The sequence below is a fragment of the Manis pentadactyla genome, chromosome 7, assembly GCF_030020395.1.
Source record: "Manis pentadactyla isolate mManPen7 chromosome 7, mManPen7.hap1, whole genome shotgun sequence".
In the NCBI taxonomy this organism is placed as follows: domain Eukaryota; kingdom Metazoa; phylum Chordata; class Mammalia; order Pholidota; family Manidae; genus Manis; species Manis pentadactyla.
Window position 1 is genome coordinate 71,699,392 of NC_080025.1, and position 21,933 is coordinate 71,721,324.

The 21,933-nt window shown below is 37.2% G+C and overlaps 1 protein-coding gene across 27 annotated transcripts in view; it reads left to right on the top strand.

The window, feature by feature from the left end:
* The window catches only part of ADAM22 (ADAM metallopeptidase domain 22), a 238,033-nt gene that overhangs the window by 132,253 nt on the left and 83,847 nt on the right, over positions 1-21,933 (top strand). The gene's annotated exons all lie outside the window — the stretch shown is intronic.

The following is a 21,933-nucleotide window of genomic DNA, read 5'->3' on the forward strand; positions in this document are numbered from 1 at the left end:
TAGTTTGCTGGGGCTGCCATACAAGTGCCACAAACACGGTGGCTTAAACAACAGAAATTTGTTGTCTCACAATTCTGAAGGCTGAAAGTTCAAGATCAAGGTGCCAACAGTGTTGGCTCTCTCCTTGTAGATGCCCATATTCACCCAGCTTTCCCTGTGTCTCTGTACCCTAGATTTTTCTTTTTAGGGTACCAGTCATGTTGGAGTAGAGCCTACCCTAATGACCTCATTTAACTTAATTACCTCTTTAAAACTATATCTGCAAATCGAGTCACAATCTGAGGTACTGGGGGTTAGGACTTCAACATTTGAATTTTGGGGGAATACAGTTAATTGTCCATAACATCTTCCCTAAAAGCCTTATGAGTTTTTGTTGTTGTTGCTGTTGTTTTTAATTGGCTTTTCTCTTGGGACTAAAATATATGAAAGATATATGAAATCAAAGCAAAACTCTATATATAGAAAATAAATTTTTTTGATGATGCAAAATTAAAATCATCATGCCAGATTTAAGCAATAGCTAGAAACCAATCTAGTAAATGATTGTGCTCAGGTGTCGTGGAACCTTTATTTGTGAAAATTAAGGTGTGATGCATTTATTTAAGGGTGTGAGTATGAATGTGGGAAAAGGAATACATTTGCATGAAAAAAATACATATTAGCTGTTTTGGTGAATCTTTAGATTGCCATTTTATTTTTAAAACCTTTTATATTATACAATATAATACTGACACAGAAATTATTAAATATGATTACCCTCTAACCACCATCCACTTCAAGACTTTGAGCTTGGCCAGCGCTTCCGTGCGCTGTTTTCCAAACCCAGCGCCCCCACCTGCACCCTGGAGGGCTTGTAAACGCTATACTCACTTTTATGGTTGTCATTCCCTTACTTTTGTTTAGTGTTATCACCCAAGTGTCCCTGGAGCTTAGTTTTGCCTGTTTAGGGTTTAAAAAAAAGTAAGTTTTAAGAAGTCCCTTTTAATGCATTGGTTTCCCCATATCTTTCTCTTTTTATTCTCCCTTGCAATATATTTTTTGAAGAAACCAGATTGTTTATCTTGTGCTGTTTCTCATTCTGGAGTTGGCTGTTGACTGCAATTTTATATTTAGAGTAAAATGAATATACAATTTAGTGATCTTTCCTTAAGATAGTGATTTCTTTTATCTGCAAGAACATTCTTTTTCACATCAAAGACAGTTTTATCCAGATCATTAGGTTCATAATCCTGATTTTGGAGTTCTATTCCAATCTTTTCTTCAAAGGTTACCAAGATAAAGGCTTTAAGCAGGAAAAAAAATACTTTTTTTTGCTCCTTTAACAAAAGGTATTAATCTCACCTTTCACTTACATTTATTTCCATTTAAAAATTAAATTCTAAATTTGCCTCTTAGTTTAGGGACAACTTTTATGTGTTTGATACGAACTTTTAAAAGAATTTAAGCATAAAACCTCGACTAATCAGAATACCTTGAGAACAAAATCTTTTTATTTTGATTGTGGAGAACTACAGTTCTACATTCTTAAGACAGCAAACTGGAATTGATGAGTAGCTGCAAAAGAGTCTAAGTCATGTAGCTGGCTGTTTTATTATTAGCTAGTAGCTTTTTCTGTCTTGAATGTGCCCGTGTTCTGGTTACTTGAAATTTCCAGTTATGTAGGTTCCAGTTAACCAGTAGTATATTACTGACAATGGTAATCACATTTATTGCTCATGATTTGCCAAGCACATGAATTTATATGTATCAATCCTTAAAACAACCTGTGATTATAAATATAACTATTATCCCACAACTATTATGACAGGAAACCGGGGTATTGTGAGGTTACCTCCTTTGCTGAAGGAACACAGGCAGGAGTGGAAGAGCTGCAGTTTGAATCTAGGTTATCTACCTCCTGAGCTGATGCTTATATTATCTACCACATATTCTATATTATGTAAAACAGGATAGATATAAAAATAGAAATGTATTTTATTGAGACTTAGTATCTATATAATCCAATTCATATATATCTAACTGTTACTTCTTTTTTTCTTAATTGAGGTAGTACATACAATAAAATGTACAAATCGTAGTGTATGGTTTAATGAATTTTGACATGTGCATACACTCGTGTAACCATCACCCAGATCAAGATATCAAACATTCTATTTTTTCCTCCTCCTTCATCTACATCTCCCATTCCCTGACCCTAATAATTAGTTCTCTATAATCTAATCCTTAAACTGAAATGATGGTCTCCTTGAATACCCACGACATATTTCTCTCAAGTTTGGTTATGCATTTGGGTAGTTTTTTTAGTAACATCAGTTGTTGGGCAAAAACAGCGAAGACACACCCAGGATGAAGCCTGTTTTATTTTTTCACATCTCAGGAAAATAGCCATAGTAGGACTTTTAGAACATGAGGAAAGGAATGGTTAATTCTTTATATATGCCAGAAATATGTATAGATGGGCATGGGGCAGATTGCCTTGGGATGAAAAAGAGAAAACAGACATCTTAATAGAGATATGATTTATTATATTTATTACCAATGCAAGATCATGACCAGTTATCAATATCATTAGCTCTAATAGTATTTTTTGATGTCTTATGATAATAATCAAAAGTAAGAGCTGCTAATGAGCTCATATTATTTTGAAACTGCTGTCTGTGAGCACCTCCAGCTTGTCCTTAGATCAGGATGCTAATCTGTAAGGATAAGCTTGGGCAGACACCCATTATACAGTACTGACTTTCAACTGGCAATCAACTGGTTACTACCCATCATTTAATTGAATTGAGTGCACTCAGAGATCATTGCCTCAAAGTCTTAATTACATCCATAGTGGCAGTAAGAAGATGGATAAGAAAGCAAAGGCGTGTGGGTCAAGGTTGAAGTGTGGAAATGGGTAAAGGAATAGGGGAGAGTGCTTGTGCTGGGAGCAGGTGTCAGAGGACAAAACATCTACTTATAAGGGTGGAGAAGATTGTTGTGACTCTGGGGGAACCTTTTACTCTGATGAAATGATGGTGTAATTTTTATTACATATTTTTTAGGCAAATCTAAATGTCCACTATTATTTCTGGGAACAGAATATCGGGAAAATTTATATAGAAGCAAGGAGAAAGCCTGAGTTTTTTTACAAAATAGTTTTTCTCCTGCTGTTCCCATCTATCTTCCCTCCCTGGGGTTGAAGCTCCATGAAAGGTCACTAGTTTAGCACAGTACCATCTCCCAGCAGGCGCCTGTGCTATTAGAAGCGTCTCTAGATTCCTTTTATACTCATTTTTCTAAGTCAGAGTACCTGCTCATTTCTCCTTCCTAAAATAGAGATACCTTTTTTATCCTGACTTCATCTCTTTGTTTTCCACAATAAATATGTCAAGGACAGGAAAAAAAAAATAATACTAGAGGAGGGCTGTAAGAAATCACTTAGAAAATTTTAAATATGATGATTGTCAGGACAACAGATACCTTCCTGACTCATGCTAACTTTGTAGCTCCTATAAACCTGAACAGCATCCATGGAAAATGACTTGTCTTGAATGGTGTTCAAGCTTTCTTGTGTCTTGCTTTCTAGATTTCTCCATCTCAATACCTGAATATTTTAAAAGGAGTACAATATGTTAAATGTTTCTTAAAGTATTTTTTAAGATGTTTTGTTTGCAAAAAAACCCCAAACCCCACAAGTAATTATATAGTGCTGTAAAATAGAGTGGTCTCCTTTCTTAAGTAAAAAGTGTTCTCAGTTTGTCACTAGTGACAGAATTTAGTTTATTTAAATATAGGTTATAGCTTAGTGACTGCATTCTGCAGCTTCTACTGTTTTTTAAAATAAAAAGACCTCACTTATCTTGTTATGAGACATAGATTTTTCTTGAATTCATTGCATGCAATTGAATAATACAGAAATGTTTGAACTGTTTCTTTTTTGTCCATGGGAGCCCAAAAATAGCTATTCAACTGCTGCAGTGTCATTGTATATATTTATTGCAGCAGAAAAGATGATGAAAGGGGTTAATCTGATTTTGCTTGTCCTGGATATCAGGTTTCCTTATTGATTCTCAAAACTGCATCACCATCGAGAATCTTGATTCTTTCTATAGAAGCAAGAAGAGTAAGTGATTAAGAAGAAAAGAAATACCAGGCTTTGGTGTGCAGTAAAATTTGCTGCATGCATTAGTACAGGGCCATCGATACCATTGCGTCAGTGATGAATCTTCTGAAGTGGAAACTTGTGTTTTTTTCAAACTGCCTTTAGGTTATCTCTTTGAGGCTGTCTTTGAGATGAAAGGCAAGGCACTCTTGCCAACTAATGTATACAAAGGCTTTTTAAAATCTCATTTATCTTTTTTAAGGGTAACCACTCAGCAGTAGCATTTCTCTTCTATAAAGCCCTTTCATATTTACAACTTTCCCTTTGATCTGAGAAACACACTTTCTATCTTGAATTCTCTCTGCAGAAGCTTTTCCATAGCCTCTGGGATAAGGGAATAGTACTTAGTCACTTAGACAGTAATTAAGCCTGGGAACATGCTTTTAGAAAAGGTTGTTTTTTTTTTTAATGGATCTGTGTATAGAAGTTGTCACCTAAGCTCTTAGTTTTGTCACCTTTAATTTCAAGTCCAAATGTCAGGCATTTTCCCTGGCTCTGTGGAGATGCGGAGGCCTTTACCCAGTAGAGACACTCAGTGATATGCATTGTAAGGCCTCCTGGCGAGCAGACTACCAGTCAGAGATCCTTAGTTCCTCAGAGGGGCTCCTGCTGCCATGGTGACCGGGATTTTTTAACAAACAGCTTTATTGAGATATAGTTCATATACCATTAACTGAAGTGTTTTTGGTCTCCATTTTGTCCATTAGGAAGCACAGATTCTTTAACTGAGTGTGTGTAAATAGAGATGATTACAAGTATCACAGATTAATGAAACAATGATAGTAATGTTTGGCACATGTAACTACCCATATGTCAGAGTGGGTATCTATATCTATATTCTTGCCACACATGCTGGGAGATTGGGACTACCAGCTCTCCCCACCGAGCCTAACCTCTGAGAGTGGACTCCCTGTTCAGGGAGAAGGAAGGCTCCCCGCACAGGTATTACAGGTGAGCTGTGGGCGTGCAGGTACCTCGCACAGGTTTTCTCTGCCCATGGGAAAATTTCAGATGTCATAGCTACAGACATGATATTTTTACACCAATACAAACAAGTTAGCCACAAATACACAGATTTTAAAATTGGATGACTTCGAGGCCTTTCTTCTCAAGCTCGTACTCTGAAACAGTTTAGCCAGGCCTTAACATCCTTCCAACTAGTAATGACCTAGGATGATTTTTTTAAAAGATATTGATCAACATATTTTCCTTAAACATGAATATTTAGTTACTCACTGTAGCTAAACTAGTTTAAAATTTTATTATATTTAATGACTTCATTAGCCCCCACTTGCTGACATAAATGATTTTTAGAAAACCTTGGGACATAAATATCCTATAAGAGTAAGAGTTGGGCTTAAAAAGAAATAAATGTACAAGTAGGGTATACTTTCCTACTTCCAGTACTTTAATAAGAAATTATTGCATTGAATTCCAGAGATGGTGGGGAGGCTCAGTTCCAGGATCTTCTTATTTAGAGATGATTCTGTGATTGCAAATAAGCGAACATAGGAAACCTTGTCCTTTGGGCCCTGTGGGTTTGAGCTGCTGCTCATTTTTAAATACTTTCATTTTTAAATAGTGGATTGTATCAGAAGGAAGACTCATTAATTTTCTCTATTATTTATACAAAGACCACGATAACTCCACATGAGTATTTTAAATCCTGAACATATATATAGCTGGAAAAAACACACATATTTGGTAGTTGGTATATGGGAGTCCTCATGGGCTGGTTTCATTGATTGATAATTGCCATATGTTGCTTTCCTGTAGAAAGACTAGGCCTTCATTTGCTGCCTATTAACTCAGGCTCCAGGACAAAGTCTCATCTTAGGGGCAAATAACTGCTGCTGGTGGTTTAATGTTAGTCTCTTGGAAGAGTTAACCTCTTCTCCTTACAAAGCCAAATTCATTTGGCTTCATTAAGGTTATTGGTGACATCTCTCCAGTGAAAGAAACACTCACCTTAATGGAATTAAATAATAAAATGATTCTTTTTATATCATTGTTCTGTTTTATATCACTCTCAAAAATTTGTATTTTTGCAAATACGTAACTATTATGCCCCCACAGGCGTTCATTTTACCGTTATGGATTTCTTGCTTTATATAATCTATGCCTCTCTGAATCATATTGTTATCCTGATGAGATCGATGCTGGTAACTGGATTTAGGAATAATAACAGTAGAAGTACTAGTCGCAGCTAGAGAAATAATAAATGCTTGCATGGTGTTTATTTACTCTGTGTCAGGCACTAGTCTAATAAAGTATGCCACATATGCTGAGTCATTTAGTTCTCCCATAGTACCATTGTATCTTCATTTTGTAGATGAGGAAACTAAGGCACAGCGCGTTTAACTAACTGGCTCAAGATTTGAAGCCAGGAAGTCTAGTGCCAGAATTTTTGCTATCACCCTCTTTAGTCTACCCTCTCCATGGAATAACCAGAATAGCAGAGGAATCTGAATACCAGAATTTAAATCACAGTGCTTCAATTTACCACATGCAATTACATCTCCTTTAGCAGCTGTTTTAGTAGGCCATAAAATGGAGATGTAATTGTTTGGTTCAGATGAGTCTCGGTTATTCTAAATATAAAATTGCCATTATTCTAAAGAAAACCAAATGCCTTCTTAGGTAGCTCTGTTTTTTCAACTATTTTCTCTTGGGGTTTATTTTTAGTCCTTTGTTCTCCATAGAACTGAGTAATGTTCAGTCCAGGGGATTGCCATGGCTTCTAGACTACAACTGTTTGGAATATGTTCTGTCTTGCAGATGGCAAACACATGGCTCAGTTCTTATGTCCATCTTATGCCTATGTGTAAATGTATCTGCATCTGGAGGAAATGTGAAATTTTATGGACAAGAGTAACTAAGCTAAAACATATAATCCTGCCAGAAGACGAGAACATATTTAGTTGTAATTTTGCCAAGTATTTGTATTTCAAAATACTCCCTGCCTTCCCCCCAAACACACACACACACACACACACACACACACACACACACACCCGAAGCAATGAAAGAGCAATACAAATCACAGAAACTGATAAAACGTTTTTTTTTTCCTCACATGTAACACTTATTCCAGGTGCATCTCCTGTATTTTTTTTGATGAGCTGGACAGAGCGTGCATTTTCCCCCTGGCAGGCTTAGGCAGACATATGTTCCTCTGCCATCTTGTCATCAGTGTGGTTTCAGGAAGGTCTCAGGTTTCATGATTTAGTTTTCTTTGCATTATAGGATTCTTTGGGGATTAAGTAAAATTTTCTGTCCCTTGGGACTGAAGCAAAGTTGCTTTAGGTCCATCATCATGTATAATGTATCAGCTGCCTTAATGGCATTGTTAAGATTGCAAGTAGTGTTCACTCTGTAGCCTGAGGAAAATATATTGGCCCATTACCAGTTTATACAGGTCACGTGTCTTGGTGCTGGCAGTAAGGAAAAACGAAAAGTGACAGCTGGTGTCAGCATGACTTTTGTTTCTAAGCTCTGTAACCTATTTGAGTAGAAAGTCATCTTTACTTTCTTTCTAGTGTAAGATTTTTTTTCAATTAAGTATCCAAAGAATTACTTCATCTATTAATATTCAAGATGTTATCTATAAACTTAAAAAGATCTATTCAGCCATAAATTAAAAAATTCAAAGTAGTGTAATTAATGGTATTCCTGTGTAGAACCAATTAGCTATTTTATAATAGAATATCATTCCTATTTTATTCTAATTTTAGAACTAATCTTTTCATTAAATATATGGGCTTATACAAATCTGTTGTAAACTTTTTCTGAAATTGGAGCAAACTATTAGAGTAATTATGATTGAACAGGAAATGTTGTTTTGGACAAGTTTGTGATTGATTTGAAGCAAAAAAAAACCAAACACGAATGATTCCTTTGTTGTCCTAAACGTGTTATTTTCTTATTGACAAAAAATTCTTATTTTTTGGTGTTTAAGTGGCTACTATAAAAATAAGAACAGATAGTAAAGACCAGAGAATAAATACCTATAAATATCTAGTTTTGATGTTTACAGCCATTTTGGGGAGATTGATCAAGGCTTCATTTGAGTTTTATCATAGCAGGCATTTCATTGCATCTGTGAGGTAGAAAGGTAGGTAGATATTAAGTGGACTTAATTATCCCTATAGGAAACTCCTATAAACTTAGGTATACAGAGTCTAAGTGACTACGAAAGCTGACATTAGAGATTTATGGCAGAGTAGGAAAAAGTCCACATTCTCAGATACTCGTGTTTCAGCTCTGTCTCGTTGGATAGATATGTGTTGAGGGCTTACCATTGGCTGAAGGATATAATTTTGAACACTGTATGATACAAGTCTCACCCTCAGAAAGCTTGTAGCTTAGTAGGTGTGAAAGGCAGAATGAAAATAACTCCCAAAAGGCGTTTTTAAATGACAGTGATGAGAGTCCCATGAGAAAAGTCCACTCCATGTTGCCTTGAAAGCACTTGATGGGGGACCTGACCTGGTCTGGTTGTCAGGGAAGACCCTTCTGAAGGAAATGGTACTAATTCTGAAGTTTGAAGGATAAGTAACAGGCAGGGGACATGGGAGGGGAGAAATAGCAGGGAAATTAGCTTTTCAGGCATTTATTAAGGAAATTAGCATATGTAGAAGTCCAGAGTCCTTGATGCAGGATCATCAAGAAACCAGAGGGTGGCTAGAGCAAGAGGTGCTGGGGGAGTTGGATGAAAATCGGAGTCTGATATTTGACCTGAGCCTCAACTCAGAGAAATCAGATGCAGCCTTAAGGAAACAGCCTGATGATGCCTTTGGACTTAACAATGTTGATTACATTTTGCCTTTGTTTTTCCTTCTCTCAGTATTTTAAAAAAATTTGGAAGTGTACTCATTTTCTGGAAGGCCGAGTAGTGGCTTTGATAATTCCAAATGGGCTAAACCACATAGCAGTTAGATTTTTGGACAGAGCAAATGCTGCCCTCTTCAGGTCATGCTAACTTTCTGATTAAAACAAAAGTTAAAAAAATTGTTTTTCTTGAATAGTGTTAAAAGATGGAACTTGTCACTTCTTTTGTTTCTAAGTCCAGGACAGATCTGTTGTTTGGAGGCAGTCAGATTTAAAGACCAAGAATATTATTAAGGGTAGGCAGACCTAAATTCAAATCCTGACTGCCAATTAATATTCACATGGCTTTGGAGAGTGTATTTACTCTTTCTGTGCTTCATTTTCCTCGTATATCAAATGAGGACAGACATGCATATTCTTTAATTTATACCATGACTTTTATGGACTTATAAGTTACTTTGGTATTTAGAAACAATTTTTAAATTGGTTAAAAATTTATATTAAACATTAAAAAATTTCCAAACACATGAGCATCTTTTGTTATTGCTCTTAAATTTAATTGCTTTCTAATAAGTGCAGTGTACAAGATACTGATTTTTTGGCCTGCTATATGAAAGAAATAAAATATTGGCAGCCTTTGATTTTTTAAAAAATAGATTGCAAATCACAGAACCAGAAAGGACTTTAGAGTTCGTCTAATTCAACTCCTTCCTTCATTTTACAGGAAAATAAGTAATAACAGAAAACTGCATACCACCAGCCTGTGCCCCTAGAAATAGTTGCTAAAAAAACACTGTTTTTTTCAGGCTTCTAGCATCACTTTTTATCAGATACAACCTTAGACACTTGTTTGCCTCCCTGAAGATCATTGCTTGAGAAGTTCCTTTCAGTAAGCCAGTCCTTTATTTGTACCTTTAAATCATTCCTGGGTTAATTCCAAGTCATCCAGGGAGGGGTAAAAATGCCAACCTAGTGCTAGTGTTGAGTTCTTGAACACAATGTGTTTTTTTGTTTTGTTTTTATTAAGGTATCATTGATATACAATCTTATGAAGGTTTCACATGAGCAACATTGTGATTACTACACTTACCCATATTATCAAGTCCCCCCACCACCCCATTGCAGTCACTGTCCATCAGCACAGTAAGATGCCAGAGTCACTACTTGTTGTCTACCCCTCAATCCCCTTCTCCCTCCCTCCCCACCTGCCCTCCTCCACCCCTCCCCTTTGGTAACCCCTAGTCCCTTCTTGGGGTCTGTGAGTCTGCTGCTGTTTTGATCCTTCAGTTTTGCTTTGTTGTTATACTGCACAGATGAGTGAAATCATTTGGTACTTGTCTTTCTCCACCTGGCTTATTTCACTGAGCATAATACCCTCTAGCTCCATCCGTGTTTTGCAAATGGTAGGATTTGTTTTCTTCTTATGGCTGAATAGTATTCCACTGTGTATATGTACCACATCTTTTTTATCCATTCCTCTACTGATGGACACTTAGGTTGCTTCCATATCTTGGCTATTGTAAATACTGAGCACAGTGTTTAAGGTTCAAGGTGCAAGAAGGCAGAGATGCCGCAGTTGCAGTCGTCCCTTGGCAGCTCTGAGTTTTCCCTGTTCATTCTTCCTTCCAAAAGAAGAGTGGTTGGGAGGATGATCAAATGGTAGTGAAATTAAAGAAAGAGGAGTTCATGGTAAAAGTGGGAAAGAAACCATGTTCTTGTTCTTACCTCAGACCCTCATGTAGTTACATTAAAAAACAAAAAAAGGAGGAAAAAACAACAAAAATCTCCTTTTTAGATGGAAATCTTTTTCTTGCGTTATTTTAGGGATGCCAAATATGCTTTCCTTTCATTTAACTGTCTTCAAAGTCAGTTATATTTCTTCCTGTTAATATTCAAACATCAACTACAGAGTAAGGTTTTAGGTAATATGCATCTTTTATGCTAAAAAACTCAGAACAATACATTTAAACTTCTATTATTTGTAAAAAGATACAGTGATGTAGTAATTTCCTGGAAAGAGTTATAATTTCATGAGTTTGTAATTATGTAGTCACTGTATGTGGTCCACATTGATTTTTCCGTTCTCCCGATTTCAGATTGCATCTTAGAGAACCTAGTAAGTATCCTCTCTACATTACAGTAATTTGTTGCTGAGAAGCATTTTGTGGGAACCTAAAATTTTTTAGTAGTCTGATAAGACATTCTTATATTAGTGGGTCTCTAATGATCACCTGACAGATGCAAAATAATTTCCCTTGCCTATTCTCTGGTTAAAAATAAGCGACTTGGGAAGCTCTGTTTGACTTAATAATAACATTGAAGGTCAGATTCACCATATGGTTTGTATAGAAATAATGATGAGTATTTTTAAATGAAGCTATGGGAAACTAGAATGGCCTGCTAGAGTAATTAGGATGTGGGTTAATCTTTATTAGATGATTGATGCTGTGGTGGACACCTCCAGTTTATTCGACTAAACCAAGCTTCTGAGAAGTAAAATCCCTGGATTATGAATATAAAAATTAACTCAGTCACATTCAGAGAGATGAGAAATTGTACTGTGTTAAAATCATATCCCCTCAAAATTCATGTCTCTGGTACTTGTGAATGGGACCTTTTTTGTAAATGGGTCTTTCCACATGTAATAAGTGAAAAAGAGGGCCCTAATCCAGTGACTAGTGTCCTTGTAAGATGAAAGCTTAAAGACAGAGAGAGAGACCCACAAGGAGACTGCCATGTGAATACAGAGGCAGAGATTGGAGGATGGGTCTACAAGACCAGAAACCCTAAGGGTCATTGGCAACCAGTGGGAGTTAACAAGAGGCAAGGAAGGATCCTTCCTTATAGCCATCAGAGGGACCATGGCTATGCCAACACCTTGAGTTCCTACTTCTAGCCTCCAGCACTGCGTGAGCATAAATTTCTGTCACTTTAAGCTGCCAGTTTTTGGTAATTTGTTACGACGGTCTTAGGAAATTAATACTGAAGGCATTTGATTATAACTAATGTAAAAACAATTAGAATGTTGCTGGAGGTGCCTGAGCCCACATTAAGAGGAGCACTAGTAAGTTTTTACCTTCTAGAAATGCATTGCATCTCCCCCATATGTTTATTGCTGCATTACTTACAATAGGCAAGATATGGAAGCAGCCTAAGTGTCCATCAGTAGATGAATGGATAAAGAAGATGTGGTACATATACACAATAGAATACTATTCGGCCATAAGATGAAAACAAATCCTACCATTTGCAACAACATGGATGGAGCTAGAGGATATGATGCTCAGTGAGATAAGCCAGGCAGAGAAAGACAAGTACCATATGATACCACTTATTTGTGGAATATAAAAACAAAGCAAAACAGAAGGAACAAAATAGCAGTAGACTCACAGACACTGAGAAGTGACTACTGGTTACTAAGAGGCAGGGATTGGGACAGGTGGGGGGGCCGAGGGTGAGGGGGATAAAGAGGCACAATAATTTGCAGTCACGTATAAGTTGGTCATGGGGATGGTAGTACAACATGGAGAGAATAGTCAGCGATTCTGTAATGTCCTTCTACATTGATAGATAGTAGCCACACTAGAGGGGGTGAGGATTTAATAATATGGGTAACTGTTAAACTACTGTGTTGTACATTTGAAACCAATATAAGATTGTGTATCAGTGAAACTTCAGTAAAAAAATATTTTTAATAAAGTTGTAAATTGAACATTAAAATAAAAGAAACACATTGCATCTCAAAAGACTTTAACACTTGTTCATTTAGGATACTTGTAAGCAGTAACTCCTGGGAGCCTATCAAAGTTTCCATACTTTGTTTTCCACAGCTGATATAACCCAGGGAAATCAATATAAGTAAAAACTCCTGCACCATTAATAAAAATAGATTTTTTAAGTTCACTGGGTCTCTGGTGGCTTATTTTTTTTATTTTAAGTTGAGGGCTCAAAATTTCTGTGGTGATCACCATCTTCCAATAAGACTCTTTCCTTTTCACTTTTATTTATATCCAGTAACTTTTTAGTTCTCTTTCTTTTCCTTTCTTATGGAAACTTTTGCTACAAAAATATTATTTACTTTTTTCTCTTCAACAGCAGCCATGCATCTTATAAGTGAAATTATTCCATCAGCTAGATTTGTCTCCTATTAGTTTTTAAAATTTTTTTATTATTTATTATTTTTTATTTTGGTATCATTAATCTACAATTACATGAAGAATCCTATTAGTTTTGAAAATTGTTTTTATTGATAACTATGTTACAAGATCCTAGCGCTTATCAATGAATATTAAAATAGTGCATAGATTTTGACTATTTGGCTTTAGATGTTGGAGTGAGCTCATAAGTTGGATGCTGTTGAGCAGTTGTACCCTGGAATGGGGTGACAAACACAAATGTCCAAAGGTGTCAACCAGTAGGATAAATGACAGGCAGGCTAGCTACGATAAAGTGGGCAGTGTGTGCCTTTTTCAAGTTCAGCTGATCCTTGTTCTACAGGAGGATGGAAATGTGGAAAGGGAGGCTCACTGTTAGCAAATCTAATTTTCAGGGGAAGATGGGAATCCAAGTTTCAAGAACTGCAAAGGTCTGAGACTTTATCCTCTTTGCAAGTTAACAAGTTAATGTATCAGGCTGCTGTAATTCCATGTGTATTGGCAGAAGACAGGTGACTCTTGGATCAGCAACAAAGGACTTTATTACTGTAGCCAGAATATCAACATTTTCTTGTACATAATCTTGAGCCTAGATTCCCAGAAGGTGGCAGAGGAAAGGACTAGGTGATACCCGCATACACAGTGTATTCTGTTACTAGAGAGAAACCCTGATGTTAGGAGTCCTCAGTCCTTTGTGATAGGGAATAAACGTGCTTGCCTTTTGCTCTGTCTTCCAAGGCTGTCCAGCTGTCCACAACATAAACATCCTTGCAAGGATAGTCCAGGAAAATCTCAGGCAATGAGGAGTTCTAGATTTTTATGATAGTAAAGTGTTATTGAGTAATCTTTCAGAATTTATTTCCATGGGTTATATTAAAAAATGACGTTTTAATCAGTCATTTAAATTAAGCCTGATTATGTAAGGGTATTTTTTTTTTTTGAGAGGGCATCTCATATTTATTGATCAAATGGTTGTTAACAACAATAAAATTCTGTATAGGGGACTCAATGCACAATCATTAATCAACCCCGAGCCTAATTCTCAACAGTCTCCAATCTTCTGAAGCATAACGAACAAGTTCTTACATGGTGAACAAATTCTTACATAGTGAATAAGTTCTTACATGGTGAACAGTGCAAGGGCAGTCATCACAGAAACTTTTGGTTTTGATCACGCATTCTGAACTATAAACAATCAGGTCAAACATGAATATTCGTTTGATTTTTATACTTGATTTATATGTGAATCCCACATTTCTCCCTTATTATTATTATTTTTAATAAAATGCTGAAGTGGTAGGTAGATGCAAGATAAAGGTAGAAAACATAGTTTAGTGCTGCTGTAAGAGGGCAAATGTAGATGATCAGGTGTGTGCCTATAGACTAAGTATTAATCCAAGATAGATTAGGGCAACAAAACATCCACGGATGCAGAAGATTTATCTCAAAACAGGGGGGGTGAGGTTCTAAGCCTCACCTCTGTTGATCCCCAATTTTCTCACCTGATGGCTGCCCTGCGACTGTGCCTGTCTTAGGTTGTTCCTCCCTTGAGGAATCTGTAAGGGTATTTTAAAAAAATCTTTTGAAAACCGATAGTACTGTGTTAAAGTCTAGGAAGTATTTATTTATACTCTTGATCCAGGATTATATTTCATAGCCCAGGATAATAACAAAACAAATTTTAGGGATCAATATAGGGTTGCCAATCATTTTATCTTGCCATATATGGAAACAACTTCTTCTAAATGCCTAAATTCTATTTACTATTGCCACCAAATCAAAAACACTGAATAGGGCAACTCATGTAATATAGTGCCCTGGAATGGATCCTGGAACAGAATGAGGAAATTGATGGAAACACTGGTGAAAGCTAAATGTTCAGAGTCTAGTAAAGTTACACACCAATATCAATCTCTGTTTTGACAGATGTACCCTCATAATATAAGATGTAAACAGTGGGAGAAGCTGAGTGATAGGTACACTAGCATCCTCTGTACCAGCTTTGCAACTTTTCTGTGAATCTAAAATTGTTCCAAAATAAAAAGTCTATTGATAAATTAAAAATGGGTAATTTTAATAATCAAAGAGAAGAAAGGATAATCAAAGACAGTTAAATAGAAATTAAGTACATTTAGCTTTATGAAAAATTGATTATATTGTGCTTATTTTTCTCATTTTGGCATGCACTGGTAGAGATTTTAGCATGCATTAGTATAGATCCGTGAGTTATTGGCATTTGGGAACCACCACTAAATTATAGCTTTCTTTGGTTAATTTACAGTAAAATGGGATGAGATTGTTTTTCTCTCTACTTTCTCGAGAGGAATCAGATACTCTTACACTTTGTACCTGAACAGATGTTTAGCCCATGTCCCTTTGATAAGAATAGGCTGATTCTCTATAATCCCAAGTTACGAATTTTAATCAGGGTGGGTTGGTGGCTCCTCTCCCATATAATATCTGGCTTTTCTAGGAATTTCCTTCATGCAGATGGCCCTAGCGAGACTCATAATATTCCTGACTTATTAATGCTTGAAAATCCCATTTCTCACTATTGAAAGGAGAGGCAAGGGAAGAAAGAGAGCACGTCCCTCGTGTTATTCGAGAGGAAATTGGGAAGAGGTGATTGCAGGCAAGCACCTGGTGGTACAGACTCCAGGTGTGCAGCTAAAAATGTGAGTCTGGGCAGGGCACATGCCTGGGAGGAATCGAGTATGCTCTAGAGTTCCAGGGCAGGACTTCAGTTCCTGCAAAGGGGTATTAGCTAGAGTGTAGCTTCACAGCCATGGCAGCATGTTGGAATCATCTGGGCAGATTTTTTTAAATGCCCAGGTCCCACCCCCTGGTTCTGATTTAATTGGTGTGGAGTGAGGCTTGGTATTTTTTTTACAAAGCTTCCCCTGTGAACTAAAATGTGCCTGGGGTTGAGAACAACTGTGCTAGAGTGAGCAAGCATTTCCCTTGTGGAGGATGATGGGCGTGAGCTCCAGTCCACAAGGGCAAGAGGTCAGTCCTGGCATTGGTGCCCATGGAGGAGCAGAGGGCTCTGACTCAAGGGGCAGAGCAGGAACATAAGGGTTACAAGGCTTGGTGGTGTGGTCTGGAAGTGTCTGTGCAGGCCCTGTCCCTTTTTGGTGACTGTATCACCCAGATTCACCTGTGACTTTCATGGATGTAGCATCCTGGGAAACCCCTTGGCCCTAGGTTAACCACCATGGTTGATCACTTAGTCCCTTTAATCCAGGCCAAAGCTCTCCTGTATGGTATCCTGTTACCAGCATCCACATAAAGTAGCTCTCCTCATCCTGGCTTTGTACATGGCAGAATTCTCACATCTTGAATCTCACCTTTTACCTTCTGTTTTGTTTCTGATAAAGTCAGCAGGCTTGCAGGAAACAAGAAAAGCTGTGGAGGAGAGCTATGGCTGTGAATATCCTTTCTGCCTCATATGAATCTGCTCAGGAACTAGTGTAGGAACTACTGTAGGGTTTCTGGAGCTTAGCAGTAAGGGACTTTAGGATGCAGAGGCATGTGTAGTGCAAAGCAGTTGTTCTCAAACTTTACAGTGCGCTGAAGTCACCCAGAGAGTTGGCTCAAACGCAGGTGGCTGAGCCACATCTCCAGACCTTCTGATAGAGTAAGTCTGGGGTGAGGCTTGGGAATTTGAATTTCTGACAAGCAGATGCTATTGGGCTGGAAATCACACTTTTAAGAACCACCTGTGTAAAGAAACTTGCCCCTGAGGGTGAAGGGGTATGAAGGCTGTCTCTCAATCTATATTTCCTCACTTGTAAAATGGGGAAATTTATATTTACCTCATCAGTCATCATGAAATATCACATAAATTATCAAGATCACCAAGAAGAATGCCCAGGATATGGTAGATACTTAATTCTCTGGAAGATCTCCATCTTTCTGGTGTCCATTACATAGGGATGGTTTGATATTAGGTTGAATAATTTCAGGTTAATAATTTCAAGTGCAATAATCAGTATCACGTGGGGATTCTTTTGCAACTCTGTAAAACCTGGGACCCTGCTTCCTTGGAGACTTTGATTCAGTAGGTTTGAGGGAAGGCTTGGGAGTTGGGGTTTGCAAAGCCCACCAGGACGATTCTGATAGGCGGTTTGGGGAAACACTGCTGTTGTGTAACACTTACCTAGTGCCCCGGGGCTCAATCTCTGCAGCTTCTTGGGTCATCTGGAGCACTTCAGGAGGAGTTGACACCTGCATTCCATCGCCAGAGACTTAATTCATTTGGAGTTTGGCCTGTGCATTGGGATTTGAAAAGCTCCCCGGTGATTCTGACCAGCAGTCAAAGTTGAGAACCACTGCTGTAGTGTATTCCTGGCATAAGAAAAACATGGACTGTTTATTAAAATGTAGATTTCTTGGTCTCACCTCAGAGCTGCCTAAACAAGCCATCTGGGCAAGAGGCACAGTACTCTGCATCCTTAATCAATGCCCTGAATGGTTAGTCTTAACAAATAAATTATGAGAAACCTAGCTGAAGAGATATGACAGAATCCCTCATCGAATAAATATTCTCTGACTGCACCTCTCACCTATTTATATAGCAGTTTACAGTGGACTTTGCTATCTCGTGGAATTCCCCGTTATATGCTTGTGAAGAAGCTGGGTAAATATTATCCCCATCTTATTGATGAAGAAACTGAGATTTAGGGAGGTTTTCTCTCAGCACACCTGGAGTTACAAACATACGTCAGGCACACATACGTTGCTGGGAGGAAACCACGATGGGGTACAAAAGACAGAAACAGAGATGCAGGTGTGAAGAGATGTAGTGCAGGTTAAAAATAAGAAAATTCAGAGAAGGGGTTAATGACAATAAATTTGTGAGGAGAAGGGAATCTGAGGAGGCTCTTTGGAGGAGGTGGCCCTGCCTATCTTGGAGCTGGGAAGTTGGAGAGTTTCCTTTTTCAGGTCTGGATGGAGGGCACATGACCATGGCCTGCTGCTATGCTCCCTTTATGGATTCCCATTCTTGGAGTTTTGCTGTTTTATAACCCAGTCTGTGTTACTTCCTTGTGCTATCATTTTATCACATTTATAATAAATTCTGTTTTGTCTTTTGAGGTCTTTCTGGCTGTTTAACAAAAATGTGGTTTCTCTTTGGATTTTGCAAACAAGTGATTATTTTGACTTCCCTGGAGTAAAAAATTGCAATAAGCTTTTTGTCCTCTGGGAAAATAAGCCAATAGACATATGAACTATCATGTAGTTCATTTTTATAGAGGTGGGTAATTTTTTTAGCTATAATTATCTAACCAGCTAAAAAATAAACATCTGTACTGTTATGACTATAATTAAATCAAGGAAAATGAAGAAAGTTTCAAGGACAGTGGGTTTATTTCTGGAACAAAAGAGACAGTAAGGAGTAAATCTATGACTGGCCATTGGATAAAGAGTCAAGCTATGGCTGGCTTTTCTCTTTTCCTACATCTGTCTTAGATTATTATATATATTACCTACTTCCATAAGGCATCTGGTGCCTCAAAAAAGTCATATGAAGATATGGAGAACCTTTATAATTGTTAAGACTTGGGAAAATTGGCTTAAGTAGTGGTCTTTATTGAAATACACAATTTTTAATAAAATGCAGTTCATTATTTCCAAATGCAATGCATCTTTTAAAACAGTTATAAGTGCAAAGAAATGCAATTATATTTGTCCTTTAAAATATATCTATTTAAATTTAAAAGGCACATATTCTTTGACCTATTGGGTCCACATCTACTAATCTATCCTATATATATATATATATATATATACACACACACACACACACGCATATATATATATATAAACTGACAAGTATACAAAAATACGTGAAGGTATGTTTATTGTAATATTATTTATAACAGCCAAAAAATGGAGATTATCTTAAAGTCCATTAGTATGGGACTGTTTAAATGAATTACAGTTCAACCCTGTAATGGAATATTATACTATCTTTGAAAGAATGAGGTATTGATATAGAAAGGTGTCAAGTTACTGTAAGGAAAAAAAATCAAGTGGCAGAACATTGCACATAGTATAAACCCATTTGTACACTTAAAAGGATATGTGTATATACATTTTCTTAAATATGCATGGATTATTCCTGACATGGTACACAAAATCCGTCAAAAATACTTACTACTTAGAAGGCAATAGCAGCTTGAGCAATGTGCATGAAGGGAATATTTTTTGCCTTTCACTGTGTACCTCCCGGATTCTTAGAATATCGTTTCTATAATCATTTATTACTTTTACAAAATGGATTAAAATAATTATTAAAAAATAAAAATTATTAAATTTTATTAATTTTATAAATTTTATAATAGAGTTACATAACTTGAAGAAGCCAGCCATTTAATATAAAAGCCTGTATCCTGGACTAAGAAATTTTCCAGATATGTCAAAGGAAACAAAAATAATCTTCATTAATTTAGTACTTAGTTTAAATAATTACTGATTTATGCTGAATAATCCCTGGAAAAAAAAACACAACACAAAAATTAATTTCTGCCATTGTTTAGAAGAATTATATATACCATCAGTTGAGAGCTTCATGATTTGAATTATAATAGCCCAATTGAGGAGACTACCGCCCCCCACCCTGTGTTTATGCTTCTCCTGAAGTGTCATGGAAACATTTGATAATAATCCAACCACATTGAGCTCTTCTTTTGCAGTGTTAGGCTTTTGTGCAGATGGGTCCTGATCATATGCTGTTTTGGATTGATTTCCTATTTTTCAGAATCAGAAATTAGTAAAAGATTGTTTTTTGTTATTTAATCATTTATTTAGCCCCAATGTATTGGGGAAATGTTTTAAAACATGATTTTTTTTGGTCTTTTTTATGATTTAATATAACATGTTTCCCGAGTTGGTATTTTAAAGAAAACTTTTAGTAATTTTTAAAACATTTCTTATATGACTTTCTGACATATTTGCCCCACATATAGTGACTTATCAACTTCCATTATTCCCTGATCTGATACCATAATTGTTGTGATTATCTTTGTTTCTACTATCTTATTATCTACTATTCACTGTGTGTCTTAGACCTCAGAGAGAGATCTGATTGGGTTATTTAGTAACTTTCTGGTATAGGGAAACACTTTTAGATAGAATTCTCTCTCTATCCAGGTTACTTTAGCCTTTGTGTCTGGCCAATAGAAAGCTAGTTGTTGATTTCTGGTCCAATCAGATATGTCCAGGAAAACAAGCTCATTTGAAACATAATGACCTCTGATGCATTTACAACCTAATCTTATGGACAGGTCACCAGTCCAACAGCCCAACAGAGGACATTTTAAATTCTGTTAAATTTACTCTGGCCCTACTCAAAAAATAAATTAAAAACAAATTAATGGCAGAAAATCAGCTTGGGGGAAGCTTAGATTTGCACTGCATGACCCCCAGCTCCTGAGTAACTCAAGGAAAATGACACAGGCTTTGTGTTCATATGTTCACAGAAAGTTTGCATCCCTACTTGGCAGCTTCTCAGGTGGTCAGCCTTGGCGCTCAGAGATGGTGACCTCCTATGTAGTGTAGGGCTAATAATATTTCTTTATAGGATTGATGTGAGAATTTAAGGTGATTGTGTATGTAAACTAAATAGGTCAATCATTGTCACACAGAAATTATAATAGTAGCAAACATTTACTGAGTGTATACCAAATGCCAAGCACTATTCTAAACACTTTCTGCTATAAATTCTTTAATCATCTGAACAACCCCATGAGATAATTATTTTCGTTTGATAGGTGATCCAGGCAGGTTCTGTAACTTGCTGGAGATTTCACCGCTAGTGAGTGAAGGAGCCAATATCTCATGCTGTTAACATCTACTAAACCACCTCTACCCAGGAAGTCAGCCCTCGGCTGTTTTTGCTCTTAACTCTGTAACCTGGGTTACATTCCCTGGGAGACCCACATGTGAAGTCCCACCCTATCTTGCCCTCCATCAAATCCAGCCACAGTCCTAGTTCATGATGCTCACTGAGTCCCTTGGGAATTGGAGATGTCACAGGGGCAGGGATTGCACTGTGTACTGTCCTACCTGCTCTCCAGCCCTCACTGAAGCCACAGTGCATCCTGTCCTGTGGGATTACCTCATGAGGAGCATAGCTCAGGCGAGGCTGCCTTCCTCGGAATTCCAGTGAAAAGAACATCTTCGGCTTGTTACATTAGTACATTATCTCCTGTTTTCTCTCCTCCACTTGTGAGGCACTGCATATTTTGAGTAGGGTCAGTCCTTAAGGCAGACTGAAGTAGGTCACATTTGCCCCTGTGAACCACCCAGTCTACCAGTTGTTTCTGTTTCACTCTTTCATATCTTAATGGGTTAGTTTAATGAGAAGCTTTTAGCTTCTGAAGAAATAAGAGCTTAGTGGAGGAATGGAAAAAGTGATTTAAAGCAATGCTTCTCAAACTTTAATGTGCATATGAGTCACTTAGGGAGCTTGTTAAAATGCGTGTTTTGATACAGTAGATCAGACTGGGGCCTGAGAGTCTGCAATTCTGACAAGCTTCTGGTAATGCCAGTGCTGCAGGTTTCTAGACCACACTGAGTAGCAAGTATTTAAAGACTGTGGCACCATCCTGAGGTGGCAGAGGATTCACTCTATTACCTTTCCAGGAACAATTTAATCCAAAACACTGAGTCTCTTAGTGGACTTTAGTTAATGTAACTGGCCGCTAAAAGAAACTTCTCAATTTCAGACCCTACCCTAGAGTGCTTGCCAGTAAAGTCATTCCTGATTGGAGAAAAGAACTAGTATAAACTTATCAAGTT